The following is a 16,998-nucleotide window of genomic DNA, read 5'->3' as shown; positions in this document are numbered from 1 at the left end:
TTTCCCTTCAAGCTAGCGAGGTAAGCCTTGTAGTTCCTCTTCCAATGACCTTTCACTCCACAGTGATAGTATGGGTCATCAAATTTGATATTGTCCTTGCCACTTTGACTGCTTTGTTATTGCCCTTAGCCTTTTGGGATGTTTTCTTAAAACTTCCTTTGATTTTCCTCTTAGTGCCCTTAGAAGAATGAATAGCTAAGACATGCCCAGTGCTAGCCTTGACATTGGGCTCCACAGTTTTAAGCATATTAAGCAACTCAGGGAGTGTGCATTAGATCTTATTCATATTGAAGTTCAGAATGAACTGTGAATAACTATCTGGTAAAGACTGCAGAACCAAGTCAATACTTAGTTCATGATCCATGATAAAACCCAGTGAACCCAGCTTTTCAATGAAACCAATCATCTTCAGCACATGAGCACTGACTGAAGATCCCTCTGCCATTTTGCACTGGTATAGTTGTTTAGAGGTCTCATACCTCTCCACATGAGATTGTTCATCATACAACTCCTTGAGATGAAAAATCATAGTGTAAGCATCCATACCCTCATGTTGCTTTTGCAACTCAGGTGAGATAACTGCAAGCATCACACATGCTGCAGTGTTATCATTATCACTGTATTTGTTGTAAGCAGCCACCTCTTCCTGAGTGAAATTTTCAGTAGGCACCACTGGAAAGGGCTGCTCAAGGACATACCCAATTTTCTCATGCTTGAGAACGATTCTCAAATTGTGGTGACAATCGAGAAAATTTGGTCCGATCAGTTTGTTGGCATCCAGTATGCCTCTCAAATTCATATGATTACTTATGATTCAAAAACTGTAAATGACGAAAAACATAAAATTAATATGTATTATAATGCATATGTACGAATTCAATATGGACTTTAATTAAACGTGCTCCCACTGTTTAAAATAAAATCATGACCCTCATACATAAATTATTTGAATCCACATTTGATTCCCAGTGGGTTGGGATCCCATTCGTTTTATCAAAATCTTGAATGTACTCAACAAATCCTAATAAATATATTTGGGTAGATATTATTATCAATTGTATCTCCATACAACTCCCAGATCATTAAGCTGACAACTCTTTTGTCTTCACACATCTTATGTGTTAGCTTAACATGCCTCCAAAACTTATCTCCTTGAGTGTACTCAACAAAAGATAAATTTTAGTTAAGTCAAACCCATCATTCAGAAATATCAAATATTTCATAGTGTCAAACAAATCCCTAATAGACCAGTCTTGAGTATACTCAACAAGCTAAGGTCGATTTAGAATTCCCAATTTTCACTATAATGATGGAAGGCAAATAATACTAACTTAATATTTTAACGAGGGATTTAACGTGCAATGGTCTCATCAACTATATATATATATATAAACATACATCTACTATGCGAATAAATATATATCAGTAATAGTGTGGATGATTATGGACTTGTTCTATCTAGTTTCTCCGAGCCAAAGGGAAGACTAGTTGGTCAATTCCTAAGGGGTACAACATTGGATCAACACCAATGCACCATCTCCATGGTATCCACCTATTTTTGCGCCTTCAATTGGTCAAACTGTAACATGTATCCTATACTAGATGGCACGCAGGCCTAAAAGAAAACGGACTTGCAGGCCCATAATAAGAACAATAACAACGAATTTGCAGGTCCAAATAATAAAGAGTTCGCAGGCCTAAAACAACAATAATAACAACGGACTCGTAGGTCCAAAACAATTAAGGACTCGCAGACCCATAAAACAAAAAGAAATAAATCAACCATTCAAATCATCCATATGGTCAAGTCCATAATCATCCGTAAATATTCATCACATAAATGTTTCCTATGTATAATATCTAATATTATATGCAATGTCTCATAAATTTAGCAATTATAGTCATCAAAACTAATTCAAAATTTTGGATCGAAATAATTAAAAAATTAATTAATCATATTAATTAATTAACTTAATTGACGGGCCTATTTAATTAAAATCAAATTTTAACTAAATTCCGAATTAGAGTCCAGCTCTAATTCCATAACTATTGGGCGAAATAATTTAATCAAAATCGAATTTTAATTAATTATTAAATTAGAGTCATACTCCAAATTTTAATTTACATTTGGAAGTGGTATTAATTGAAATCAAATTTTAATTAATATAATATTAGAGTCCAACTCTAATAAAATTGAATTAATATTTTAATTTAGGAGAAAATTCCCAAATAAAATAAAATTCAATTAAGGGTTAAAATTAAATATTTAAGTTAAAATCTAATTTTAACAAAGTATAAAAGTCGTCAAATTTTAAATAAATTTTAATTTTGGGTCAAAATTAGGTTATGGGTCAAACCCAATTAAAACATCATTTTAAAACAATTTCAAAATTCAAATTCAAAATCATTTTGACAATTAACAAATTTGACCCAAGTTGGAAATTAACACGAGACCCTTCCAAATTAAAAATTTTTAGAACAGGTCCCCTTTTTAAAATTTCGCAAATTGACCCCATTTTCGTAATTGCAACCAGGGGCCCCTAATTGCATTATTTGCAACAAAGGCCCCTGTCTCCAACCAAAACCCTAAAAAAAAAAAAAAATTCTTCACTTTCTCCAGTGGCGACGCCTGTGAGGCGCTGCCCAACTGGAGCAGCGCATCGCACTGCTGCAGCGGCAGTGATGTCGCTGCAATGGCTGCGCCGCCACCGCCTGCTTCGATCCAAATTTTTTTTTTCAAAATCAGATTCTAAAAAAAATTAAATTAAATTAAAACTACAATTGCTAGATTCATGAATAAATATGATTAAATCAACTTTTAATTTAATCAATATGTAGATCAATTCTTAACAAATACAAAGTTGGCTCTGATACCACTGTTGGGAATTTACTTAAACATGCACAGCGGAATTAAACAATTCCAATTCCCATTCAGGATTCAGCTTTGTATTTAGATAAGAACTGTGATAAGAAATATACATTTTTCTTGATTTTGCCAACTCCTTTGAGTTATTTTTTTCTAGCAACTTGAATCTGTCTCCCACAAATGTCCAATTGTTCAACCTCCAATAAAATCCACACAGAGAATATACTACAAATGCTAGTTTTTTTCCTCTTGTACCAGCAAGAATAATGAAAACTTTATGGACCTCAAATCCTAACCATGTATTTATATAAACCCAAACGAGCTCGATCCGATCCGGTCCAATATTTAATTAATCCATTTAATTAAACCAGATCCGTGAATTAATTAATCGGATTAATTAATTCGGGAATATAAATAACAAATCCAATTAATTAATTTATCCAACGATTGTTAAATTAACCAATTGGCAATTTGCAATCTTCCAATTCTCTTTTGTGTGCGACCCATTATGTTTCCGACCACGATATCTAACGACATGAAATATTATTTTGATCTAATCTAAACTGATAAATTAAATACCCTTTTAATTTATCACAAATTCACACTCGCCGTCCCAAATTGACATCTAGCAATGTATTAGGGCAACACATGTAACGAAAAATGTCACGTGGTATGACAAAATCAAAACTGCTCGTTTACATGAAATGATAATCACTTCGTTAATATGATCCGATCAGCTACGAGATATGGAAGTGTGTCAATCTCGATTATTGATCATATCTTTCATTCTACTATTAAATCAATATGAGTCGAAAACTCTTTTTCGACTTATATGTATACCTTGGTCAATGATTTCGTTATTGACTTAATTGAACGAAATGTAGATCACAATCGCTTACTATCTAAGAGTGACGAATCCTCTATTGGTCATTCACAACCTTCATATGGTTCTTGAAATACCCGAATGATGTCGTATTAGCGGCTCTTGGCAGAGCAGCATCCAACACCGTCAAAACATAACTATCTCCATACAAGGCACTATGATGACCTCAAGTTATAGGACCAATTCCACTACTGAACGTTAGAGATTAACCACTGACACTCAGATAATTATCCATGTGGAATCTCTTAGCGGGTCTCCAATGTTTTGTTCTATAACAAAACATCCACGTGTTCATTTAAGTGTCACCACACTTTAACTCGTGAGATTAGCTACTTACTTCACAAGTAAGAAATGCCACACGTGATGGTCTAACTGTATTAACGACATCCGTATCTCGTCATTACTTACGACCACGATTTATTCAAGATTCAATCATACGTAATTTGTATCTCACAATCACAACTCCTTGTAATTAACAAATCACTTAAACTTGGATTTTCGAATTCTATTATTTAATATTATTTATCACAAAATTAATTTAAATAAATAATAGATCTTGCCAAATTAAATGTATTAAACATATTAAAAATGTTTACAACATAAATCGATTGAATTTAGGGCATAACACTTACAATTTTTGCCACTCCACGAAGCCATCTCCAATTTTTCCCAAATCCATCGTGCAGCCGTTGTTAAAACCACCGGAATTTCACTCCTACTATGGCGCCAATACAATCCATCAAACAAAATAATTACACAAACAACTACAAATTCAACTCAAAATCAACCCCAAATATACAAAGAATTGGATGACCTTTTCACCGATTCTACCCATTTCGTCAATGCCTATGGTCGTCCACTATTGCTGGTCAATCCATCTTATCTAGTCGCCCATAGTCATGGAGAAACATAAAATAAAATAAAAATAAAAAAAGTACATTATGATGCTGATTTGACTTGAAAGTTTCTCCTGTTGTGCTAAGAAAACGTGGCATGTATGCCTCTTTTAATTCACTTAATTTTCCTCGTGTTAATCTTCATCAACATCACACGACAGTGGGTATGAATTTAATTTTCCCAATTAATAGCCAAATTTATCTCATTTTGGCTACAAACTGCCCACCCCATGCGCTTTTTGATGTATTTGTGGCTGATTTTGAATCGAATTTTTGGCTGTTTGTGTAATTGTTTGGTTGTGATGGATTAAGGGAGTATTGACATCAGTGGAAAGGTGATATTCATGTGGTTTTGGTGGCAACAAGACGGTGGATTTGGGAGGAATTGATGGCAACTCCATTGAGTGGTAAAAAATGCCCATTTCTAGTAAAAAAGGGGGAAGGGTGGCTCATTGACTCCAGGACATATTACTAAATTTGGATCATTCTCCAATTTAATATAAGATTGAGGCTGCAAAAGGAGGTGGTGGTGTTGGAGGAAGAGAATTAATGAAAGAAAGTTATTATTATTATTATTATTATTATTATTTTAATTTTTTACAATTTTATTTGAACTTTTTTGAAAACTTTTGGAGTATAGCTTCAATTTGTTCTTTATTTTTTATTTTTTTATTTAACTAGGTGGTATATTCGTCATTTTATAGCTCTTAATTGAGAAAAATGATGAAAATGAAGATTTTCGCAATGAAATGTGTAAATAAGGGTGAAATTGCCAAAAAGTAAACTGTAGCAACGTTTTGCATAATAATATTGAATGGTAGGAACGTCTTTTGCTAATTACCTTATCTTAATCTAATGTTATTGTAATTAATGAGGTAAACATGCCTCGTAAAAATTCCGTACGTCAGATTTTAAACAAGTGATGCATAGCTAGTCATTTGAATAGTTGAGTGATCAATGAGTTAAGTTTTATACATCAGTAAGTATTAATATTGAGAAAGTCGAATGACCATAACTTGATACATTTTAATCCGAAGTGGTTGAGTTAAAGAGGTAAATATATCACGTAAGAATTTCGTTGGACATGTGAACATTTTTGCTAAGTGAGAGTAACAAATTTCACTTTAATGATGGTCTATAACATTTTGAATACATAGTGAGCAATGAATAATCATTTTTGTACAGTGCGTAACTAAATATCTAGAACAAAGTTTAGCACCTGTTTGAGCCTCATTTTTGGCTAAAGATATATTTTGAAATAATAGATTGATGAAAAATGTGTGATTAAAAAATAAGGAAATTTTTTTTATTTAGGTTTAATATTATTTTATTAAAAAATATATAATTGAAAAGAAGAGAAATAAAAATACATTTTAAAAATACAATTTCGCTTCATGTACAGCATACCATATAGTGCTGACGTGGAAAGTTTAAAAAAGGAATAAAAAAAAAAACCAAAAGCGGATTTTCTTGTTAGTGACCTGGGCTGAAACAAAGGAATCCCTCTTCCCCAACTCAATTCCACTTTTCCATTTACATTTACACTCCAGCTGCCCTATTTTTCAGGCCACCACCCAAATAATCGCCACCTTCAATCATCTCGTCAACCGTTAGAAAATACTTCCTCCCTCCCCGTCGACAAGAGACCACCCAATACTCTCTCGCGTAGGTAAGAGAAAGAGAAGGAAGCAACGATGTGCATTTTCGAGTTTTGTGATATTATTTCGTTATTAACACAATAATTTCTTGTTTCATCGTATGTTGAAGACAAAATACGAGTTTTTGATCTTCTATCAACTGTAGCGTATGCGAAAAATTGTTTGACAATGCTGGGCTTGTCACCTGAGAGTTACTGTGTATGAACAAAAAAAGTTGGGCTTTAAGCTTCTTCAATCTTCTTTCAGTTTTATGTATAAGGCAAAAATTAGTTTCGAAAACACTGTTTGACAATGCCGAGCTCATTCAATTATGCGTCTTCATTTTTCTTTTTGTTTTAGATGTAAGGAAAATCTTAGTTTTGCAATGCTGAGCTTCAATCTTAACCTTCAAACGAGGTGTATTTACAATTTCCTATGTTGCTAGATCAAAGAAAATGCTATAGTAGTGTTTTCAATTATAAGCAGGTTGTTTGATATGGGAATGTTTGTTTAATGTAGTTCAAGGAAAATGCCTGTTTTGTGAGAGTTATATGTTTACATGTCGATGTAATTGTTTAATGTGGTTGATATAGACTAGGTTGATGGCAGGCCAGAATCGGGGAATATGTCATTGTTGTAAACAAAGGGGACATATGCTGCTACCAAATTGTGACTTGGCCTTCATTAAATGGATGGAGGTCGAAAATAACAATGACCATAAGGGCTATTGTTCCATTGTTGTACTTGCGACTGTAGGTTCTTCAAGTGGTGTAACAAATCCCCTGACGAAAAGTGTTCATTGCATGATGATGGTGAATCAAGTGGCATTAGAAATGGAGGCGAACACGTGAATGATTTGTCATGCTCAGTAAACTAACTGACGAAAAAGACTTGAAGATCTCACTCAAAATAAATATGCACAAAAGGAAACAAGTTTTAGAGAATGAAATCTGAATATGTCATGTATTAGGATGGTTTAGGATGGTGTATCAAGAAAAAGACTCTTTCGAATTGTTGTTGTCACAAGTGTTTATGTATTATATGCTAGTACTTTCATGTGTAATCTGCTTTTCTCAAAAATTGTATTGATGTTTAACGAGTTTCTCAAGTTGTGCCAAGAGTCCCTTTGTACTTATAGTTACTGTCTATGAGAATGGTCCCCATTTATTTTCTTTTTGAAAAGAATGTTTAGTTATAGTTTCACTGCATTTATGTTGGCAAGGCAAACTTTATTTGGCTAGTGATTTATTTGTTTTCAATTTCAAAAGTATGTTTGGTTTTTTAGCATTAGAGTGGAAGATGAATGTCCATTAAAGTTTGATATGATGTATGCGTAGCAAGGCCATAAGTTGATCACTGTTGATTGATTGTTCTATTGTTCTCCAAGGCCATAAGTTGATCACTATTAATCCATTCCCCGCACCCAGGTTTGACTTGGAAACTAACTCTAAAGTTTGAGTTGAAGTCCTTTTGTTTGATCTAAGGCCTGATGCAAAGTGGAGATGGTTCTGGTGTTGATTTGCAATTTAACACCTTACGAAAGAGTAAAAAGGAGAGAGAATGACAACTCCCCTAACTCTTCTTAGTGGAGATGGTTCTAGCCATTAGTTTTTCTGTCAACTCCCCTTTCTTCCAAGGTAACTGGTATCAAACTCTTCTTCTGGTCCTTTGTAATAGCATGAAGAACAGGAAATATACTTCCTAAAAATATTTAATATTCACTCAAAATTTAAGTACAGGTAACCTATCTACTTTCTGATAAGTGAACACTCAGCAAACAATATCAAAGCAAAGTGGAGAAATACAAGAAAAATCCTAGATAAAAGAAAGGCAGAACTACACAAGTACACTGTCTAAACAACAATTGATTCTCAATTCTTCCAATGTTTATCCCAAAAGTTCAAAAACCAAAAGAAAAGACCATTCCTTGACACCAGATTTTGAAAAAAAATATATAAAATAAAAAATAAAATAAAATCATAACATGCCTATTGAGTTTCATTATAGGAATTAAATAATAGTCCCCTTGATGAACCAGCATCTTGACAGGTCATTGCAATATCACTTGTAGGATCTTGTTGAGCCATTCCTGAACTCAGATTCTGAACAAGACTAGAAGGACCTTCCGCAACAACAGCATGCGGATTGGTATGGGCGGCACTGGACATCCAATCTGTTATGTTAGCTGGTGAAGCAATGGTTGAAATGACATTTAACATATTGTTATTGCAAGTAAATTGGAAAACCATATGAAATTAACTGTTAATAAGGAGAAAAATTACACCACTTACACCATGAAATCGAAGAGGGAAAACATCCATTGCGAACGGTCTCATTCCCAATTGTGTTCCAAAATTGTACGACAAATCGGGACAGTAGTATGGCATTGTATTATCTAACATATGATAAATTCACATTTGGGAACATGCTAAATACACATTTGAAATCGTATACTCGCCGGGATATTTGAACAAAACATTCGATGTTGATGCAGGAATAAAATTTGCAGATAGCAATTGTTGTGTTAGTGCGTGACTTTCCTCGTCGGCCTGCATAAAATGAAAATTTAATTAGAAACCTGCCTCCAACACATTGACCAATAATAAATACTTACAAATATGAGTTGTGAATTTGAGAATAGTGTCAGCATCGAATATTGTGCTTGTAGAGAGGACTGAGCAATAGGTGTGACGAGTCAAAGATTACTTTTCGCCTCTCTCGATCTCTGTCCTTTGTTGGAAGTTGATGCTGCCTACATGACATGGGAATAATTAACATTTGATATTCGTTCAAATGAATATATGACACATGAGAAAAATGTGTAAAAGAAAAATAACCTTTATTTTTTCGAGATCGACTCCAATGAGCTTTTATGACAAAGTTTCTTTGGTGCGCCCTTTCTTTTTGAACATTTAGGATCTTATATCATACCGTTGCTAATGTCATTTGATGCTCTAGACTGCGAACCTAAATGCAAACTAGGTTGCGAAATGCTATTACTTCCCCAACTCGTCTTCATAGACATCATGAAGTATTTGGATTGCAATCGAATCCAATCTATTAGCGCATGAGCTCGATCTTCGTCATCAACAGCAATGTCTGCCAACGTAGCAAACATTTCACACATTCTATCATACCTCAACTGGCTAGGAGTGCTAACCAGACCGTCGTAATTCACAGCAACCCTCGTGTGGGTTCTACAAACATCTCGTCTCCATTATCCTCAATATGTACCTCTCTGATAGTGATGTGACGTCATTACGCATCAACACTGATATGGCATGTCTACACAAAATTCCAAGAAACTCAAATAAGTGGCAACTGCAAATAACATCGCAATCCTCTACCCGAAATGTGACTGAAAACTTTTTCGTTCTAATATATTCTTTGTAAATGACATCATCCTCAACCTCATACAACTTCTCCGAATATATATCACTTGCAGATATCACATAGTAGTAGACCTTTCCGGTTATCTTATCTTGAAATTCCCAAAATTTTGAAATGGTATAAACAGCCTATAATTGCTTTTCCATTTCATATTTTGTTGCACAGGTTACCATCCGTAAGTAAGACTTGAAATCTGCTTGGAATTCCTTCTCAACTTTATTTAGTAATGCTCGTTCGTATTGTATGATAAATTGTTTCAACGATGTCTTAGAATGTATATACCCATCGAAGAACGCATTTATACTCTCACTGCGCTAAATTGTTGACATCCACACCCAAAAAGTTGTTTTCAAATAACATGTCACCCAACGACCCCTTTTCTCAAACAACCCCGACAACTAATCATATCATGTCAGTCACATGTATTAAGCATAACTTTTCCAACCTTCTTCGAATTCTTCAACGACCTGTGTATCATACACTAAGTCGTGTATAGATGAAAAATTGGACCCTCTCTGAACGTGGTACCCAAACTTCTCCGGCAACTTCTTCAATATATGCCACAAACACCATATATGCCTCGTGTTTGGAAAGACTATCTCAATTGTATTTTGCATGGCCATGTCTTGATCGATAATAATTCCATTTGGTGCTTGACCATGCATAAACTGCATCCATATCCTGAATAGCCAAACAAATGTATATGTATCTTCATTTGTCAGCAAATCACAACCAAGGAGTGTTGATTGTCCATGATGATTTACTCCAACAAAGGGACAAAAGGCATGTCGTATTTATTTGCGAGATAAGTGGTATCAAACGTCACTACATCCCCAAACTCCTTATACGCTTGCCTACACCTCTTATCTGCCTAGAAGAGATTCCTAAGCTGTGACTCTTCATCTAAATCCATACAGAAGTAAAAATCTGAGCACTGTGCTTGCATTTGTGAAAAGTAGGATTGTATTGCCGCGACATCTCCTTCACTGAGTCTCAATTGCCTCACTCATCCAACACAATTTCGACAATCATTTTCCACGCAAGTCATGTTCTCATACCCACTCGCTTCAAGTTGTAACTCTTGTGCAAAGGTATTCCAGCTATATCATTCACTTTGAGCTTGCGTTTGACATTTGCACTCAATTGCAGCGATACAATTTGAATTTTGAAGGACTAGTTTTATGATTGTGTTCGAGATCAATTGTGCAAATTTTCCATATTCCATGAATATCTGAAAAAGTAGTAAGTCTTGCTTTGTAACCTGTCCGAATTATTGGATGTGGTTTCAAAGAAGCGCCTACATTACTGCTTCTCTGGCCCTCACAGTAACATGTCAACGTAATATAATTCACTACTCCATCTTCTCCCTTTCTAGAATTTCTCCTCCTAACCGAAAAACTTACGTCATACGCATACCTCTTATAAAACTTAAACAACTCTTTCTCATCTTTGAACTTCATACCAACTTTAAACACAATCATGCCATCTCCTCCTAGGATATCATCTTTCAATGTGACGATATTGTTTGTATTGTTGTCATTATTGGATTCTATTAAAACTTCATCATCTAATACTTCCACAACTTCTTTTCCTACATCATATTGAATGAGAATATGAATTTTGTGTATTGTTCAAATGTTCATGAAAATCTGATTTCAATAATATTAGAAGTGAAGCAACAAATTACGGAAGCAGTGAAAATACATAGGCTTCGAAACAATGCAACTTCAAAAAATTTATAACGAGATTACCTTTCTCCGTCATTTTGTCAATCCCTATGCCACCACAAAGATAGATTCTGTACACATTTCAAAAATATTTACAAGGGAATTACAAGTAGGTGAATATCTTAATATACTGTACACATTTCGAAAATATTAGTCGGATTTTCGAACATTACAACTTCAGAATAATTGAAACGAAATTACCTTTCACAAGTGAAGTAGATGAATCCTCGTCGGAAGAAAATTTAAATTGCGATTTTTGTTGGATGTGCAACCTCTTGGTTACGGTCTCGTTTGGCTATAGTAGGGTAAATCGAAAGGTTTCAAGCTCGGTTAACATTGACTGCATGTGGACGGAATTTATTTTGGCAGAAAATAAGTTCTTACCTTCAATTCCGCACTTAGTCCGTTGGCACAGCAAACCCATTGTAGATTTGTAGCTCGTGGGGGAGGGTTTTTCTATCAATTCTATTTTTTTGACAGTAAGTAGGGGGTGGCAGTGGGCCGAGCCAAACCGGCTTGACTCGTTAACCCACGAGCTCGAGTCGAGCTCGTGGCTCGTTTTTCACGAGCCGAGCTCGGGCTCGGCTCGTTGCTTGTGGGGGAGCTCGGCTCGGCCCACGAGCTCGTGAAATTTTTTTTTGGCAAATTTTTCAATTTTTATTGATAAAATTTTAATTTTTACCACTTTTTTGGATGAGCTGGCTCGTGGGCTCGGCTCGTGAGCTCGGCCCATGAGCCACTCGTCGAGCTCGACGAGCCGAGCGGCTCGGCTCGTTGGACGCAACCCCCGCTCGGCTCGAGCTCGAGCTTGGGCTTGTCATTTGACGAGCCCAAGCAGCCCACGAGTCGAGCTTTGACGAGCCGAGCCGGCTCGGCTCAATTGACATCCCTAGATATAACACTTCCATATTGTTGCAAATTTATAATTAATTGTTGTTTTGAATTATTGAAATAATTCGAGCTCGTGGCTCGGCCCGAGCCGAGCCCACGAGCGGCTCGCGAGCTCGTGAAATTTTATTTTAATTTTTTTTTATTTTTATTTTTTTTTGCAAATTTTTCAATTTTTGTTGATAAAATTTTAATTTTTTCCACTTTTTTGGACGAGCCGCTCGTCGAGCTCGACGAGCCGAGCGGGTTCGACTAGTTGGAATCGACCCCCCGCTCGGCTCGAGATGACAAGCCCGAGCAGCCCACAAGCCGAGCCTGCTCGACCCATTTGACATCCCTAACAGTAAGGGACCGGTTAACCCAATTAGCCAAATATGGGCCTTATTAAAAAATATTTAAAAGTGTAAAAACAATTCCGATTCCCACCAATTTAAGTGGGCACGTGACCCAGAATGCAAAAAGTTGTACACAAAGCTATGTACCAACAGTGTGCAAGAGGCTTTATTGTTGAAAATAATGGGGATAAAACAAGGGCATACAAGAATAAAGTCACTTGTACAATGTTTATATACAACTTGGTTGACAACAAGTGTAGAAAAAATTCCGACCATTGATTTTAAAAATATTTTTTCAAATAAAAGGATGTGATGTTTGTCAACCCATGCATTGTAAACCAAGTTGTAAAATAAATTATGCAAATAGCATGATTGGGCATACAAACATTCATTTAATTAACTTCTAGACTAGAATTCCGAGATGATGTACATGAAGCTACTTTAGTGCTTGTTTGACACTAATTAATTTATTCTATAATTTACTATAGGATGATTTTTAATTACATATTTACACAATAAAACATTTTACGTCTATAATAAAATCTTTTTCCTACTTTTAAACCACACATTCTTCAAAAAAATATTATTCAAAAAAATTTTTTTTTTTCTAATTAATGAGAATCAAACACCCTCTCACAATGTATTTAATGGTTCAAATGTTTTATGTTCCCGTGAATATAAAAGTGGTTTGAGGTGCTTTCAGCAAGATAATAAAACACATTAGGAAATCAAGGAGAGCGAAGAAAACCAAGGACGAGAAGACAAAGAATACAAGGAGGGCGGATTTGTTGAAAAATAAAGAATCTGGAACACGGCAAAATTTATGTTTTTCCAAAATCAACTTATAATTTACTAATCCTTGTCCGAACAATGTAAAGAGTTGGTGGGTTTATCACTTTCCAATTGAAATTGTATAGAATTTTACGCCCTTTTCGTTATTGGGTCTTGAAGATGGAGAAGTCCTAGTCCTCGTCCTAATCCAAAGTCCTTATAAAATTATTGTTGGGAAAAATACATAATTATAAATCTTCAAAAATATAATTTCAAATTTGAAAAACTAGTGAAATTCTTTCAAAAATCATGTAATATTAATTAAATAAGTTTTACTAATTAAATAGGTTAATGTCACACTAACGTACATTTCAGGGCGACTTACAAAAAAACCTTTAAAATTAGGAGTGTCTTGAATAATTATATGAAAAGTTTTTTGGATGTAAAAAATAATGTGTAAAATTAAGTGTCTTTTTTATTAAAAAGTGACACAATGTCACTTTTAAAATTCTAGTGTCACGTTTTTATTAAAAAAAATGACATACAATGTCACTTTTATTAAAAAATGATATTTGTCACAAAAAAATTATAGAAATTTAAAAAAGGTAAATGAAAAAAAAAGTGACAAATACTAAAAAAAAGTGAAAAAAATTAAAGACATATAAAAAAAATTTTAAAAAAAAGTTACACATTCAAAAAACTGACTAAAAAAAGTGCAAGGAATTACTCAAATGGTCACTGAATTTTGTAAAATGTTTTCACAGGATTACTGAACTTTAAAAAATCAAATTCATCACCGAACTTTGCAAAATGTTTCAACGAAATCTCTGAACTTTAAAAATAATCTAATTCATCATTGAACTTTACAAAAGGTTTTCCAAGATTTAGTGAACCTTAGGAAACCTTTTGTAAAGTTCAGTGACCACGTGGAAACTTTTTGCAAAGTTCAGTAATGAATTGTGTGCTTTTTAAATTTCAATAACCCCATAAAAACTTTTTGCAAAATTTAATGACCATTTGGATAATTCACTCAAAAAAAGTGACAAATTAACAAAAAGTGACAAATTTTTTTTTTTTAAATAAAAGTGAGATAAACATTCAATTCATACAAAAAATTCAACTCATTCAATCCAACCCAAACTCCTTCATACCTCCTATAATTTCATTTTATGAATACTACGTCCTATAATTTGGAAATAATAAAAATTTAAAAAAAGTGACGAATATTCAAAAAAGTGACAAAAATTCAAGAGTCACTTTTTGTTTGTGTCAATGATACAAAACCACCTACTATCCACATGTGAAACACATGAATTGGAATTCAAACACCGAAGTATACTAATTTGGTAAAGTCATGTTAGTTTTGTCATCTCTCTTCATCTTTAGACGTATCCTCAATTACACATAGATTATCAACAATCATGACTTATTACTACTTAACTTGAATCAAATATCAAAATTAACATAGTAGAAACTAGAAAGATTGGCAAAAACAATTTTTGATGCCCATACCAGGCAGCGATGAGCTAAACTAATTGTCTAAGAAATGAAAATTCTGTGTCTATACTAAAAACTCAACTCTCGGCGCCTAAACAAGTCGTAACATGAGAAACATATATGCATAAAGCAATTACCATTTTCAAGAATCCATTGTGAATGAGAAATCAATCCAGTACTTCAAAGTCATATTGGGATTATTACTGCTATTTTTTCGATCAATTTCATCAAACAATTGGTAAAAGCAAGCCTCAGCACCCCTTCTTTCTTCAATGGAATTCCCATTCCTGACCTTAAATGCATCAGCAACCCCTTCAAGTACATCTCGACATAGTTTCTGCCTTCTGGTGGCCCTAGACTCAAATTCGTTTGGCCACACGATCTCTGTCAAGATCAACGAAATATTCTCTTGGCCCAAAACAGCTATAGCAGCTATAACGGCATATCCACATCATGTCGAATAAATTCAGGTAGCGAAACCGGTGACGATATCATCCCGAAAATTAAATGGGTGTTCTTGTAACAAGGCGTACCCAATTCACTTTCCACACTAACATTATTTCAAAATGAAATTATAAATTTCCGTTCTCTGTTTCCTTCTTTGGCAACTACTTATCTACCACTATAACTACCATGTTGACGGAAGATTTTCACAGACGCTGGCTGCGGCAAGTGGCGCTTACTTCTGCCCAACATTATGATTGGCAAGAAATAAAAAAAATGACTTTACCTTTAGAAGATGGTATGCTGCAAATCATATTTTGCTAGATTGGAGGCAAATTATTATTGGTGGCAGAGCCGCAACGGCCACTGTACTTCTCCCATTAGAAGTTGAAGACGGACGTGATTGGATTTCATATTCATTCTCCATAGATCAAGGTCGGTTTGTCCAATAGAGAGAGAAGAGATAAATATAGAGAGACCAAGGAGAGGGGGAAAAGTTGGAAATAATTAGGGTTCAGTTTGCTGACAATTTATAATTAATGTAAAAATATTATAGACTTCGTACCAACTTTTCATATGATTTTTCAAAAGTGCCTTGTTTTTAGGGGATATAATGTAATTTCCTCTACATTTAATTGACACGTTACATACCATCCACAATCATAAAACCTCAAAATCACAAATCACAAATTTTATAGATCACAACTTATTTATCGATTACAAATTATCAAATTAATTGATCATGACTTATTTCTCTATTACAAATCACAAATTTTATAGATTGCAACTTATTTATCGTTTACAAATTATCAAATCTAATAGTCACAAATTATTTAGCGATCAAAATTTATCAAATTAATTGATGACAACTTATTTATCGCTCACAAATTATTAAATTAACTTGTCACAATACCCAATAAAATGATCACAAATTACCTCCATCGCCCCCCACCAAACACCACACCATTTCCCCATTGTCGACACCATAAAAAGCACGTTGCCGCCTCAGATCAACAACCCATCACCACCACCTTTCAATAACCACAGCACCATCATCACTACCCAAGGTACAACTGATTTTTGAAAGAATGAATTTATCATCTTATTATTGAAATAAGAAATTAAAAGATAAAATTTTTGGTGATTTTCTCATTATTGATTTCATCGTTAATCGATATTATTTAACATGTCCATGCAAGATGATGACTTATTTGAAGTAGATCAAGCACTTATGTCTTGGTTATTGTTTCATCTCTTTAATCAATTTGAGATTTAATTGATCATTTTTTAGACAATGAATTGCACAATCAACATAGCTCAATGTCAGAAAAGATTTCATATTTGGTTATGAATAGCAAGCAATTCAACAAACTAAGCCTAATTTCCTAGGTTTGAAATCTCCCTAGTGATGATCTTTATGCGTTGATTGATTATTAGATGAACTTGGTAACGATACAATAATGCAATTAGTTTGATAGAAACACGTCATGACTGATCGTATAAAAAAAAAATGTTTTTAGTACCGATGCGTGGGACCATAACGAATAATTTATCGTTGGCTGGCAAAGGAATTTTGATTTATTGGCTCCCATCTGATCCAGCAATTTTCTCGTCCATGATTGAATTATCACTAACGAGACAAAATCTGTTGTCCAATTTTGTCA

At 34.3% G+C, this 16,998-nt stretch overlaps 1 long non-coding RNA gene across 2 annotated transcripts; it reads right to left on the bottom strand.

Annotated features, from left to right (window-relative positions):
- Positions 1-8,027: 8,027 nt before the first annotated feature.
- LOC111398871 lies at positions 8,028-11,843 on the bottom strand. 2 transcript variants are annotated; one of them, XR_002703435.1, is made up of 7 exons: positions 11,784-11,843; positions 11,601-11,694; positions 11,424-11,470; positions 9,120-11,263; positions 8,897-9,034; positions 8,574-8,831; positions 8,028-8,467 (listed from the first exon to the last, which is right to left on the bottom strand). It is a non-coding gene; the product is annotated as an uncharacterized LOC111398871 (long non-coding RNA). The 2 variants fall into 2 exon arrangements; XR_002703434.1 differs by having other exon boundaries at positions 11,601-11,830.
- Positions 11,844-16,998: the final 5,155 nt, after the last annotated feature.

Source organism: Olea europaea, chromosome 8 (assembly GCF_002742605.1).
Source record: "Olea europaea var. sylvestris chromosome 8, O_europaea_v1, whole genome shotgun sequence".
In the NCBI taxonomy this organism is placed as follows: domain Eukaryota; kingdom Viridiplantae; phylum Streptophyta; class Magnoliopsida; order Lamiales; family Oleaceae; genus Olea; species Olea europaea.
This window is presented reverse-complemented; position numbering and strand designations above follow the sequence as displayed.